This window comes from Mytilus californianus, unplaced genomic scaffold, assembly GCF_021869535.1.
Source record: "Mytilus californianus isolate M0D057914Y unplaced genomic scaffold, xbMytCali1.0.p SCAF_10, whole genome shotgun sequence".
NCBI classification, from domain to species: Eukaryota; Metazoa; Mollusca; class Bivalvia; order Mytilida; family Mytilidae; genus Mytilus; species Mytilus californianus.
This window is the reverse complement of record NW_026262582.1, coordinates 32,820,680-32,833,985: the sequence shown is the minus strand read 5'-3', so window position 1 is coordinate 32,833,985 and position 13,306 is coordinate 32,820,680. Positions and strand designations below refer to the sequence as shown.

The 13,306-nt window shown below is 32.0% G+C and overlaps 1 long non-coding RNA gene across 1 annotated transcript in view; it reads left to right on the top strand.

The window, feature by feature from the left end:
• The first annotated feature begins 8,885 nt into the window (after nucleotides 1–8,885).
• LOC127717966 (uncharacterized) overlaps nucleotides 8,886–13,306 on the top strand; it is a 53,125-nt gene continuing 48,704 nt past the window's right edge. Inside the window, exon 1 of the long non-coding RNA XR_007989491.1 lies at nucleotides 8,886–9,005. This is a non-coding gene — a long non-coding RNA (uncharacterized LOC127717966). The remainder of the gene's footprint in view (nucleotides 9,006–13,306) is intronic.

The window sequence follows — 13,306 nt, the reverse complement described above, 5'->3', positions numbered from 1 at the left end:
TGTCTTGCATCACACAACTGCCAAACCATTTTATAACCAATAATACGTTTGGTTTCTATCATTTCTAGCACTGTAGTTGAAGAGTTGTCACCGTCAATTTTAATTTGACGGTCGCATTTTCGGTGTTCCGACGCGTAGCAAGATGTAAATATTTTTTATCTAAATCAACGAAGCACAGGCGCTTTGTGGACTTACTACTCCATACCAGAGTCTCCAGAACAACGGCGTATGTACGCAAGATAGGAATTAAGTTCTAGTAAACCGAAATAACTGCGTTACCAATACTTTTGTCCATAATTCATAGAAACAAAACGCATAATAAACAAATCACAAGAAACAATAACTATATAAATTTTACAATTACAGTTACATTGGTTGGGATAAGAACCCTTTATTTACAATATATAGTATATATAATTTTGTCAATAAAATGTTTAAAAAAATATTGTACTTTGCTATCGCAGTGGTTCAGGTGCGATAGCAAAGCACATCCAACCTATCTTTTCATTTTTTATAAAAGTTACAGATAATTTACATAACAAATCTTGAACAAATCATTTGAACGATATTTTTATAATAATATTAATATAGATAAGAAGATGAAGTACATCTATATCGCTGTGAATGAGACAACTATCCACCAAATTCAGTTATAGATCACGCTGAAGTACGTCCATTATTCATTTTTTATTATTCAAAATTCAATAATGAATAATGAAATAGTTCACTATTCACTATTCAATGTTAAGTGATGAATAATGAATAATGATATAGTTTATGTTTCATTATTCAAGTTCAAGCGGTGAATAGTGAAATACAAAAATTTGACTGTGACACTATAGCTATATCTCTTATTTCTAAATTCGTCATTTTGCTGCTATCTAACAAAGATTCAAATTAATATCAGAAAGAAAAAAAAACACTCTTTAATTTTTTTAACTGATTATAGATATACACGTCGACTGTGCAGCAATGACCATTAGAGGGGTTGAGGAGGACCTTAATATCAAAAATACGCGTGAAAATTAAGAAATAGCCAATTTTGAATAATGAAATGGATATTTTGAAAAATGGAATGGACTGCTGTTAAAATAACCTCCCAAACACGTGATCGCAATGTCCAATGAAAAAAGTGGAATCCTACACCATATGTAATATACATATATATATTACATATGGTGTAGCATTCTACTGTTTTCATTGGATATGACGATCACGTGTCTCAAAGATTATTTTACGTATCTGACGCCTTGTTTCTATGTTTACGTATATTGACGCTATGTTTCTATTTATATGTATATTGGTGGTCAATATAAGAAAAGTGTTGCTAAATTTAGATTTATGACGTCATGACGTCACACAACCACAGAGGAAGCGCCGCATCAGAAAATAAAATTTGCAAGTTTATCAGGAGATTTCAAGAATTTTCTGTTAAATGCAGGCGATAAGAATACAAGAATGTTAATGCAACAAGCTATGATTTTGTTAAAAAAAATATATTTTCAAGAACATGTTAAAATTCTTGCAAAATACAATTAAAAAATTACAGAAAGAACAATGAACGTCGTTTTCCTAATAAATTATTTACATATGTAATATAGAAATTAAGGACTTCCACTCATTCAATACGTTATATATGGACCTGTTAGATTATATTGACACTCGGACTTCGTCCTCGGTCAATATAATCTGAACAGGTCCATATATAACGTATTGACCTCGTCAAAAGTCCATAATTGATAAATATATATATATTATCCTTTTAAAAAATATTTCAAGATCCTGTCTACTCAGTCAACATTTCTATTTATATAGTATCCTAATCTTAAGTTTGTTAACCTTGTGCAAAATATCAAATTACAAATGTATGTGTTCAACTAAGGGGAAATAATTCCTGCTAACTTACATTAATTATTACATCTTTATCTCCCTTTCGTCAACAGTTTGTCTTTATATTGGCTTTAGATTATAACCCAAAGGTGTGCACAACATATGATTAACATATCGAATTTCATAGCCATCAAAAGATATAGTGAGGGCAAACCGTAAAAAGAAAATTCCTCATCTCTTTATAATTTTATAGGGAAAAAATGTCGCCTGTTTTTGTGGGATTTGAACCCACGCTTCAATGACGGCGTGACAACTCCAACTGAACGGTGTCCAGCATGCTATATATTATTAAGAACACTTTATATTACACTAGTAATGTCTTGGTGAGAACCGTTCTCCATAACGTAAACTGGAACAGCTATCTGATTGGAAAGTTAGATGGGTTTTACCTGTAAAAAATATTTTAGATAAAGAAAAAATTAAAAAGATTAAGTATAGTAACACTAATAAAGCCTTCCATGGGTGTATGTATAAGCTCTATTTTCGCCAGGTTGATATACATAAATGTCCAATTCATAATACATGAGGTTATATTATGTACTTTTATTGTTTGAAGGTTTAAATGAAGATGTGGATACGGATATACAGAATAGAGAGTAATTGGAAAATAGTACATGTTAAAAGAAAAGAGAAAAATTGATACAACAAAATAGACAATAATTAGGTGCTAAAATATAAAGAATAGACAATAACGGGTCTAAAAATCAAAATACAGAAATGAAGGACACCCCCCCCCCCAAAAAAAAAATCCAGAACCTCCTAAATTTTAACGGAGGGAATTTTTCGTTTTTGGTTTTCTTTAATTGTTTATTTTGATATACCAATTTTGTCTGGACTTTATTTATTTAGTCCATGATTATTCAGTACTCTTTGTATTTTAGAACCTCATAATTCTCTATTCTTTATTTTCCCCCGTGATTTTTCTCTCTTCTTTATTTAGTCGGCAATTTATTCCGCACTGCAAGCCCATTTTCTATTCTGTATTCTGTAAAATCCACGCCGACCTTCATGTGTCCTTAAAATTTAGAAAGACAGCTGAACATTACGGATGTTTAAACCAGATAAAAATTCCAATAACACAGTGATCGTATTTTTCTAGAGGATTGTTTTGATATCCGGTATTAAATGTACCTGACATCATAAATATTATATTCTTATGTAACTATGCATATATATGATTTCGTACTTGTTTCGCACGTTAATATTTAAAAAAAGGTCATACAGTTAAAAACCTGAAAATAGTTAAAAACATTTTTAAAATTACCAATACTAAATAATAAATTAATCATGAAACGATATAAAAAAATGAAAAACAACAAAGAAAAAACAAAGAAAAACAATTACACGAATAAAGTACGAAAATAAATAAGTAGTCAGAAAAACTACATTTTGGACAGTCGTTATTCGAAAACAGTCCTTCCGGCGATGAAAGCTTTGTTGTGCTGAGCCGGCGAAAAGTAATCACCAATCAATCAAAATAAAACAGTCCTCCTCGGAGTTTTCGATGAATTCGGGGTTAGATCTGATCTGGATGTGATCTCAACTGGACCTTTGATTTGATAAACTTGTTGATTCATTGTTCAGTGTGATTGAATTGCCAGTCAAATCTGAAGGAACGTTTAAATCTATTCTAGGAAAGGAAAATAAAACTAACAATAACAACAAATATTATCACTTTCAGGTTGTAATTTGTTATCTCGAATTGGTTTCCTTTCGTTTCTAAAAATCCCCCAAAAAATCAGGAAATTCAACGGTTTGGGAAAAAATCCACTCCCACTCTATTTGAATGCAGGTCAAGTACAATATGTGCGTATTGTTCAGTTCCTATTAAATTTCATTTCATATTTAATAAGTGTTGTTGAAATGTAGAAGTATAAAAACTTGATGGAAATTTTAGTATCGATAAGCTCACCTGGACAAAGGCAAACTTTTTCTCCGAGAACAACTTCGAATACAAACATAGACGCGTGCGCATGCAATATGAACGTTCGATGTCAAAATATGTACTTATATTGTTTTTATAACTTTGTTATTTTCGTTGAGACAAAACACGATTTTTGCTCATTTCCGTAGCTATTCTTTTGAATTAAGCGAATATAGGCCTATATATGTCTTCTAACGGCACAGTACGCAAATTTCACCCAGTATCAAAATTGCACCCATTTTACTAAAAAAGAAATGGAAATCTAAATATCAAGTTTTCTTAGAGACTAAACAATTTGTATCTGTATGCTGCAATGCTGCTACACTTAACATATAAAATGAAAAGATTACATTGAGAATGTTAATGCCATCTCCTTATTAAGAGGGCACATAACTTGAAAGGGATCTAACTTTTTATAAATTAACTGAACGTTTTAATTTTATACTGTTAGTAAAGAGAAATCAAGCTTTTCAATGTTCAAAACTAAATTTAGTATTTGCCAAACTGGTACATGCAGCTGTAAAATCGTTTTACATTACAACAGCTATGCTAGATCATGGTCAAAGTAATGATAATAACGTGGGTGTAATAACTCAAAGTGTACCCCTTCATTCCTTTCGTCAGTCATCATGTCAGCAAAATGTTCAGCAAGCCAAAACATCTAAGACGTACAAAACAAAGGGAAACGGTGAAACTTTAACCCTTGCGCCAAACGCATCTCTGGGACAAACTCCAAACCAAGTATATAATCTATAATAAAAGCATCTGCTCGACCTTTTTTTTCCGACTCTCTATCTGAAAGAGCTAGATCTGGGTTGCGTTCAATATCGTAGCAGTTACATAGGGCTACGTAGATTTATGATTATTAAACGTGTAGCCAGCCAAGCTGCTACATAGATATTGATAGAAGCTAGGCTAGCTACTCTTTCAGTAGACAAAAATCTACGTAGCATTACGTAGCCGCTACGATATTGAACGCAACCCTGTTCTTGATTCATTCCAACTTCAATCTTCAGCTACCGTTTTCTCATATATAAGTGGTATATCCTTTTCTCAGAAGTCACTACATTTAGAAGATATTACTAAGAATTTTATGATATCTAAAATGCTCGAAGGTTGATATAGAAGAAACCCACAAAAAACACATGGCCCCGCGACCATAGTCATTACTACGACAGATCACAAATGTCCTTCCTAGTATTTTTACATCTTCTTATGTTATTATTTAAATCCTAATTTATTCTAGCATTTTTCGCTATATTACGTGTGAGTGAGTTTACACAAAACATAAATCAGATTCTGCTACTGTTGGATGTGGCCTTAATTGTCAGATCTTTTTTTAACTTATATTAATGACATTGTTAAAAATATGAGTAATCATATTATATTATTTGAAGATGACACCCCTTTATAATATGCCATCATTGATGATGGCTATGATACTGTTTCTAGGTCTCTGACTGATGTTATTTGGAGGACAAAAACATGGGCTGAAAACTTGGCTGTTACCTTTAATCCCTCCAAAACAGAAACCCTTTTATTTTCTAGAAAAGACATAAATCCTCCTTTCTTTTTATTTTTACATTAAGGGGATCAAATAAAAGAAGTTAAAAGTCACTGTCACATAGGTCTCAACTTTGAGAGTAAGGCTAGTTTGAAGTTTATAAAAAAAGCATGTTCTAGATTACATTTATTAAGACAAGTAAAATATAATTTGGATTGAAATGTACTTATTACAATTTATACAGCATTCATTCGCCCTAGTCTAGAATATGCAAACATTATATGGGATGATTGCACTTTACAAGAAGCTAACTTATTGGAAAGTGTTCAAATTGAAGCTGCTCGTATTATTACTGGTCTCCGACGTACAACTTCTCTTAAAAATTCATACACTGAAATCAGTCTTGAAAAATTATCAGACAGAAGAAAGAAGCATAAACTTACTACATTTTACAAAATAAAAAATGGATTTTCTCCAAGTTATATGATAGATTTATTAGAACCTTGTCTTCCCACTTTAAATGATTACAACGTACCTTACGAGAGAATCTCTGAATTATACCATCCCAAGGTGCAGAACAGTTTCATATTACAGAAATTTCATACCATGCATATGTTGTTAAACTCTGGAATGAATTAGTTACTAATTTAAAAGATTGTTACCCTTTATTAATTAATTTTGACGGGTCATCTCTTAACTAATTTTTAATAACAAAAAATAATGTTAGATATTTCGTTCATGTGGGGATCTGTATTTTTGTGAAAATTTGTATTTTTATATCAACAGAGTTGATATTTCTGCAGTTTTAAAAATAGAACTATATTTATACATGAGCTACAATAGGATCTACGTTACCGATTGCAAATTAAAACAATTGGTTTGCTAGTGTGTACATCAGATTTGTAGCTTAGTTTCCGATTTGGAAAATTAAACATTCAAACAATGGATTTAATAAAATCAATCTAGTTCGGGCAGATTTTGATCTATCAGTCGTACTGTGTGATCCCGACCTGTAACCTGATCAGGTCATCTGAAAACTACTGTGTTAATGAAGCGTTATAATTTATTATAGCCTTTAAAGAGTCTGGTGATATTTAGAAAAAGAAAAAGAATTGGCATGTTAATTACTAGTATTCTGATTGGTTGATGTATTGATGGTTAGCGACACTTTCGGCACTGTTTTCTATTTCGTAGAAGCCAGTTTTTATTTGTGAATGAAGCCTGAGTGCCTGAGAGAGAACAACTAGCCCTCGACAAGAAAACTTGCCAATCCTAATTAATTCAGATGGGAGTCAAAGAAACTGCCACATGAGGGACTCACAACCTCGGTGTTAATAGGCTAGTTGTACTGTAATTGGAGTAATTAGACCACTCGTCCACCAATGCCCCCATGATACATTTAAGTTCAAAGTTTAATGGGGTTTTTTTCGTGGTTGACATGCTTTCAGAAAGTCAATAAATTTATTTGAAAGCAAAAGCAAAAATAAATTCAGCAAAAAATATTTAGTTACCAGTCAGCTATATTGGGTTCACGTATTGCTTTTCTTTTTTAAAGAAAGTAACTTGTTTGTATTTAGTTAATGACTTTGCATATATGTTCCGGACCATATGAGTATTTGGACCATACGCGTATGGTCATGACAGTATGGGTATATACGCATATGGTCCGACCATACGCGTATGGTCGGGGTAATCAACAAGTTTACAATGAATACTTTTAACTCTTCATAAGGTATGACCCTTCTAGTTGTAACGTCATTAAAAAGACGATATCAAAGGTCATTTTATTATATTATAATGATAAAAAGATTAATTAAATAAAAATAAGCAGTTCCACGCATTTGATTTTACTTACTAGTCACAACTATAGTAAACACATTTTATACCTATGGTCTTTATCGATTTGTTATTACGCTAGAATGGTAACATGTCGACTTGGGACGATATTTTTCAAAATTTCTCAAAGAACTGTTATGGAATTCCCAAGAACTCGGTATCACTGCACGAAGCTGCTAAGAAGGTTAACTTTCCACTCGAAAGCAAAAAGTTTAACTGCGAAGGATCGTGCACAACCAAGACGTGCAAATGCAGAAAAGCTATGGTACCGTTACTACTGTGTGGAAATAAATTTCACCCTACGCATAAATACAAGAATACAATTAGCGATGAAAACTAAATATATATATGGCATCAATATTTAATGTTTATGTAGTCTTTGAATCATAAAGTTTATTGTATCATTGAAACGGTTCTAATGCATATTTGAAAAAAAATATCTATATGGTTCAAATACTTATATGGTCCGGCCCGTTAATAGTCAAACGAGTATATACTCATATGGTCCGACCATACGCGTATGGTCGGACCGTATGAGTATACGCATGTGGTCATGACCATACGCGTATGGTCTAAATACTCATATGGTCCGAAACATATACAAAACTTAATGAATAATTCAAATCAAAATTGGTGCGTTTTTTTGCAAACATAGGAACACATATTAAAAAAAAGTGTGTGGCGCTAATACGCTTCCGTACAAATAAATGTCTATTCGATAAGATTTCCTTCACTGTCCTACATGTATACCAGAGCTTTCACGATCCAATAGTAATACTTGACCACCGTTCGGTTTATCTTTCACGATAACATTTTTTCGATTTACCGAATGACACCCGTGAATTGAATTAATCTTATTGTTCAAAGATTAGTGAATTGTAGTCTGTATCTTTACATGATAGTTATGACTTGTAAGTATAGTAATTTTAAAATATTGTCTATCGCATAAATAGATTCAAAACAATAATAATGGTCTACCAATATTCATAAAAACGCATTTCTGATGTTAAGTTTATACTTGAAATAAGGGATTTTATTGTCAGTGAATTATTAAAATTCCTCAATTTTCAGAGGTTTAGCAAAATCCCTTATACAAATGCACTCTATAAATGAGAGTATCCTGAATCCTGAATAAAATTCATAACATGGTTGAGGGATAGGTTTTTATTTCATTATCTGTATTCTTTACTGATGTCATATTTTGTTTGGATTTTTTTTTTCTTTATTCTTTACTTTTCATATTTTCTAATCGTTAATAGTTGCCATTTTTGTATTCTTTTTTGTGTCCATCATTTGTGACGGGTAACCATGTTAACAGCAATAATTATCGTAAAATCTTAACAAAAATCGATTTTTTAAAAACATTTTTTGCTAGATTAGATATTTATTTGATTGTCATTGTTCATGTTTAATCCATTCCTTCCTCAGTGTGTCATCAAAAAGCGGGCGAAAATCAAACAGGTACAAAGTGAAAGCCGTGACGATCATTCTCTTGCTTTAAGTTTTCTACATTTATCTGTGTTTATATCTTATAATCTTTTCCACTGACAACAATGAATTGAAAACTTGAAGATCTTTATCTATTTTATTCGAAGGCGGCTATTACTGGGGGTAGGCCGGTTTATAGCTTTACCACGCCTATTTCTGTATACACACAACTTCACAAAATGTATAAGTTGAATAACTTTTTCATGATCGAAAGGATTTTTAAAAGATGTAAATGAGATTTAATCCAATAACAGGTTAGCATTTAAACGTGTAGCGTAAGAATTGGAAAAGATTGTTTATTCAGATGGCGCGCTTTTAATCACATGGAAGGAATATTTTCAGTTGAACATCCAAACTGTGGAGGTAAAATACCTTTTTTTTTATATACAACTAATATTGCATCATATTTTGGTCAACTAGTACATTTTTAAGTTACCAATTTGAACTTTAGTTTCTAATTCAATAATTGTAAAATTGATAAATGACTGAATGATTAATTGACTGATGGTGTTTAGCGCCACTTTCTGCACTCTTGTGTATATCAAAGCGCACAGTTTTATATGATATATAAAGAGAGGGGGATGACTCTTTTATGGAAAACAATAAAATTTTTAACGTAATACTAATAGATACGTTATCATAATTACACATGGTGAAGCATTCCACTATTTTCATTGGCAATTGCGATCACGTGTTTGAAAGGTTATTTTACGTATCTTACGCCTGGTTTCTATTTTGACGTAGGCCTATATTGACGCTATGTTTCTATTTATACGTATATTGGTGGTCAATATGAAAATGTTACTTAATTTAGACTTATGACGTCATGACGTCACACATAACAACCATGGAGGAAGCGCCGCAGAAGACGAAAAGAAATTTGCAAATTGTCAGAAGGAGATATCAAAAATTTTATATTAAATGCAGACGCTGAGACTACAAGAAAGCTAACGCAACAAGCTATGAAGTTGTTTTATGTATATTGAGATTTTTAAGATCATGTTAATTTTTTTGCAAAATACAATTTAAAAATACATGCGCCATTTTCCTAATTACATTATTTAGATATAGGAAGAAGTGGTATGAGTGCCAATGAGACAACTCTCCATCCAAGTTACAATTTATAAAAGTAAACCATTATAGGTCAAGGTACGGCCTTCAACACGGAGCCTTGGCTCACACCGAACAGCAAGCTATGAAGGCCGGCCCCCTTATATAACGTATTGATCTCGTCAAAAGTACATAATTGATAAATATGATAAAAACATATAAATGAACTTCATACAACAACAAAACTAAATAGTCACAAAACTTTGTTAAATGTGATATTCGTGCTGCAATTCTAGTTTATAAACTAGTTTTGTCCCTTGGTCCACTCGATTTTATTATATGTATTTAATCAGGATTAGTTAAATAAAGAAAGCCTTTTTCACATTTAAATTATTATTCCCCCGTTTGGTTTGGTTCAAACTGTGTACTATAAACGCTCTTTGTTGATATATTGAAGTATTTTATGGACCAAATTGTCTACAAATTGAAAATAATGTTACACAATTGAATCTTTAACAAATAATGAAAAATATTTTGTTTATTTAGTTTAATTCTAATAACGGTATAATAGTTTAATATTGTATTAGTATTTTTATTATTGAGTTAATGCCATATTTGTAGTTTTAATTTCGTTTTAGGACATCGTAACTTTTAGACCTATGTATATATCCTAACTTTAGGACCAAATATAGGACATATCTTATTTTAGGAGACTTTCGTTAACCTGACTTAGGAATAAGACGTGTCCTAAGACCATCCTAAGACATGTCCTAGTCCTTGGACAGCTTCGTTGACACGGTCCCAGGAGTATAGTCGATTGCATGATACAGTAAAATTGTGAGACATACATGTACCAATGTTTCCAAATGTGTTCCTATGCATTGTTGTAACTGTCACGGAAAGCACGTGTCTTCGTGAATGAATTTACATGGGGAAATAATTATTTTCTTATTGCATGTATGTTTCATAAGAATTATACTTTTGATTGGCTGACAACAAACGAGAAGCATTCCAAAATCAGATTGTATTTCCCAACATTCGTGGGATTAGTTATTACATATTCTTATGTCTATGAAATGTAATGATTAGTAATATATATGATTATAAAAAATCATTGCAACACATTAATTTGTTCACCATGGGCCTTTTGATTGGAATACAAATATCTTTTCGTATCTTATCCTATAAAGATAAGATATTTTATAAAACCTAACTAGGCGAATTTATCGTCAGATCCCGCAAAACACACCTTGCTCGTGTCACTTCCTTTGCATGGAGATACACTGAGTGTACAGCTTGTTGTGTCGATTGTATGCTGAGAAACGAAAATTTTTGAAAGAACTGGTTGATTGGTTGTTTGAATAAGTGTTCCTTGATATTGTAAACATTGATGAGGTACGGGTAATCAAGGAATGAGTACTACATTCAAATGGTTGTGGCCTGTCATCTATTCCATGCACGAAGATATGTTGCTTGTATCTCACTGAACGGGATGCAATCCTGCAAAGAGTCTCGTAATTGCGACATTCCCATTGGCTTTTCGTTAAGTAAATGATGAATGTCAAAGGTCACAACGGACTACTCCCCCTGTTTTCCCTCCCACATCGTTGCAACGGACATTTGTGATTACTTTAATAAAATGCAAAGCACTCACATGTTTCACCAGTAGCGGACTAATGATGGCAACCTGTTGAGGTGCAAAAGACAAGCACGATATTTCGCAGAATTTTTATTTTTCACACACAAAAATATATTCAATAAGAGAAACAACTCGTGTGAGAATTGGATATCGTTTCATATCAACTCTCGTTACTTTAATTCAATTGTAACAATAATAAACTTGCCAAAAGTTCTCACTCCTTATGAAATCTATAATTGTTACACTCATTGAAAACCGGTAATAAAAAATCGTTTTGATCATTGTATAGATAAAACCAGTAAATGTTCAAGGGATCTAAAACAGTGTGTACACAGGCGCTTTTGGGCATTGCCTCCTTATCTATTATTCTTTGTGTTTAATATTCTTTTGTAAATATTGTTCAATATTTTAACTTATTTTCACAATTTAAATATGTACTTGCTCTTATCAATAAGATGACAGAATACCAGTTTATACACTGTAAACGTGGTGTTTAGATGCTAAACACAATCCTGAACACTTTTGTGTGCACTTTTTTACACGGTCGGGTCTAAAAATGTCTCAGTTCTAACCATGTTTAAGTTGACAATGTGTTTAGGGTCGTATTTAGCTGGGTAATTAGTGTTTTAGTTCTAAGCACAGTCACTTTAATTCTAAAACACATATTAAAATGTTTATATTCAAGACGTGTACATGTAATGTGCTTTTTTTTTTTTTTTTTTTTTAATTACACCACTGTCCCAGGTTAGGGGAGGGTTTGGCGCCAACAAACTAGTTTAACCCCGCCACATTTTGTATGTGCCTGTCCCAAGTCAGGAGCCTGTAATTCAGTGGTTGTCGTGTGTTGCTATGTAACATATTATTTGTTTTTCGTTCATTATTTTGTACATAAATTAGGCCGTTTGTTCTCTCGTTTGAATTGTTTTACATTTGTCATTTCGGGGCCATTTATAGCTGACTTTCGGTGTGGGCTTTGCTCATTGTTGAAGGCCGTACGATGACCTATAGTTGTTAATTTCGGTGTCATTTGGTCTCTTGTGGAGAGTTGTCTCATTGGCAATCATACCACATCTTCTTATTTTTATATTTACTTAGAAACGTGTTTATATATTAAACATAATCCTAGACACGTTTAGAACTAAACATGGAATACAAGTGTTTTTAAGCACGATTTATGTATATGTTACCACACAATTCTTTACGTTGAAAAATGGATTATAGTGGCAGCATATAAACAACTGTTATTGTAATGTCGTAGGATACGAGCAAGAACACATCAACTATGTGAAAATAAGTCAATTTGTAAATATGAAAGAATATTTACCAAAAACAATAAACAAAACAAAAAGAAAAGAAAGAGAAAGAAAAAAAGGGAGTACATGTCCTAGTCGACTCTGAGTATGACGTTTTCTTTTGTGTGTGTGCATAAAATTGAAAATTTGGTAATACAATGTACATATGAATATGTTTAACTTATAACCATAGTCATTGACCTATTTTGAGTCGTAAAGCGTTGAATAATAATTAAAAATTTGGTTTAATGACAAAAACAAAATCCGAAATTGTTTTGCAACGAAAAATCATTAAATGAACTTATAATATATAGGTTTTATGATCTTTCAATCATGACACTTTCGGTAATATCTGGCAAACTTTGGAGCTAGTTCACGAAGGGTTAAAATTGGACCTAGGATTTTGATGTATTTTCAATCAGGGCAAAATACTACAAGTTTCCCCTAGAAATAGTTGTGATAATACTATTAATACAAAATAACTTCATTTTAGCACATGACATTAAAAATGATGAAGTTTTGACTTCTTAAGTATGCATTATTTGTGTTGTAACGGCAGTTTTGGTCAAATTTTCAATAATTCTTAACAGTTTTAGGCATAATTTACTTTGGTACCATGATCCAGAAAGTTTTCGTGTCTAGGGATTCAATATCATCATTGATAGCTTTTGGTTACAGAAAAT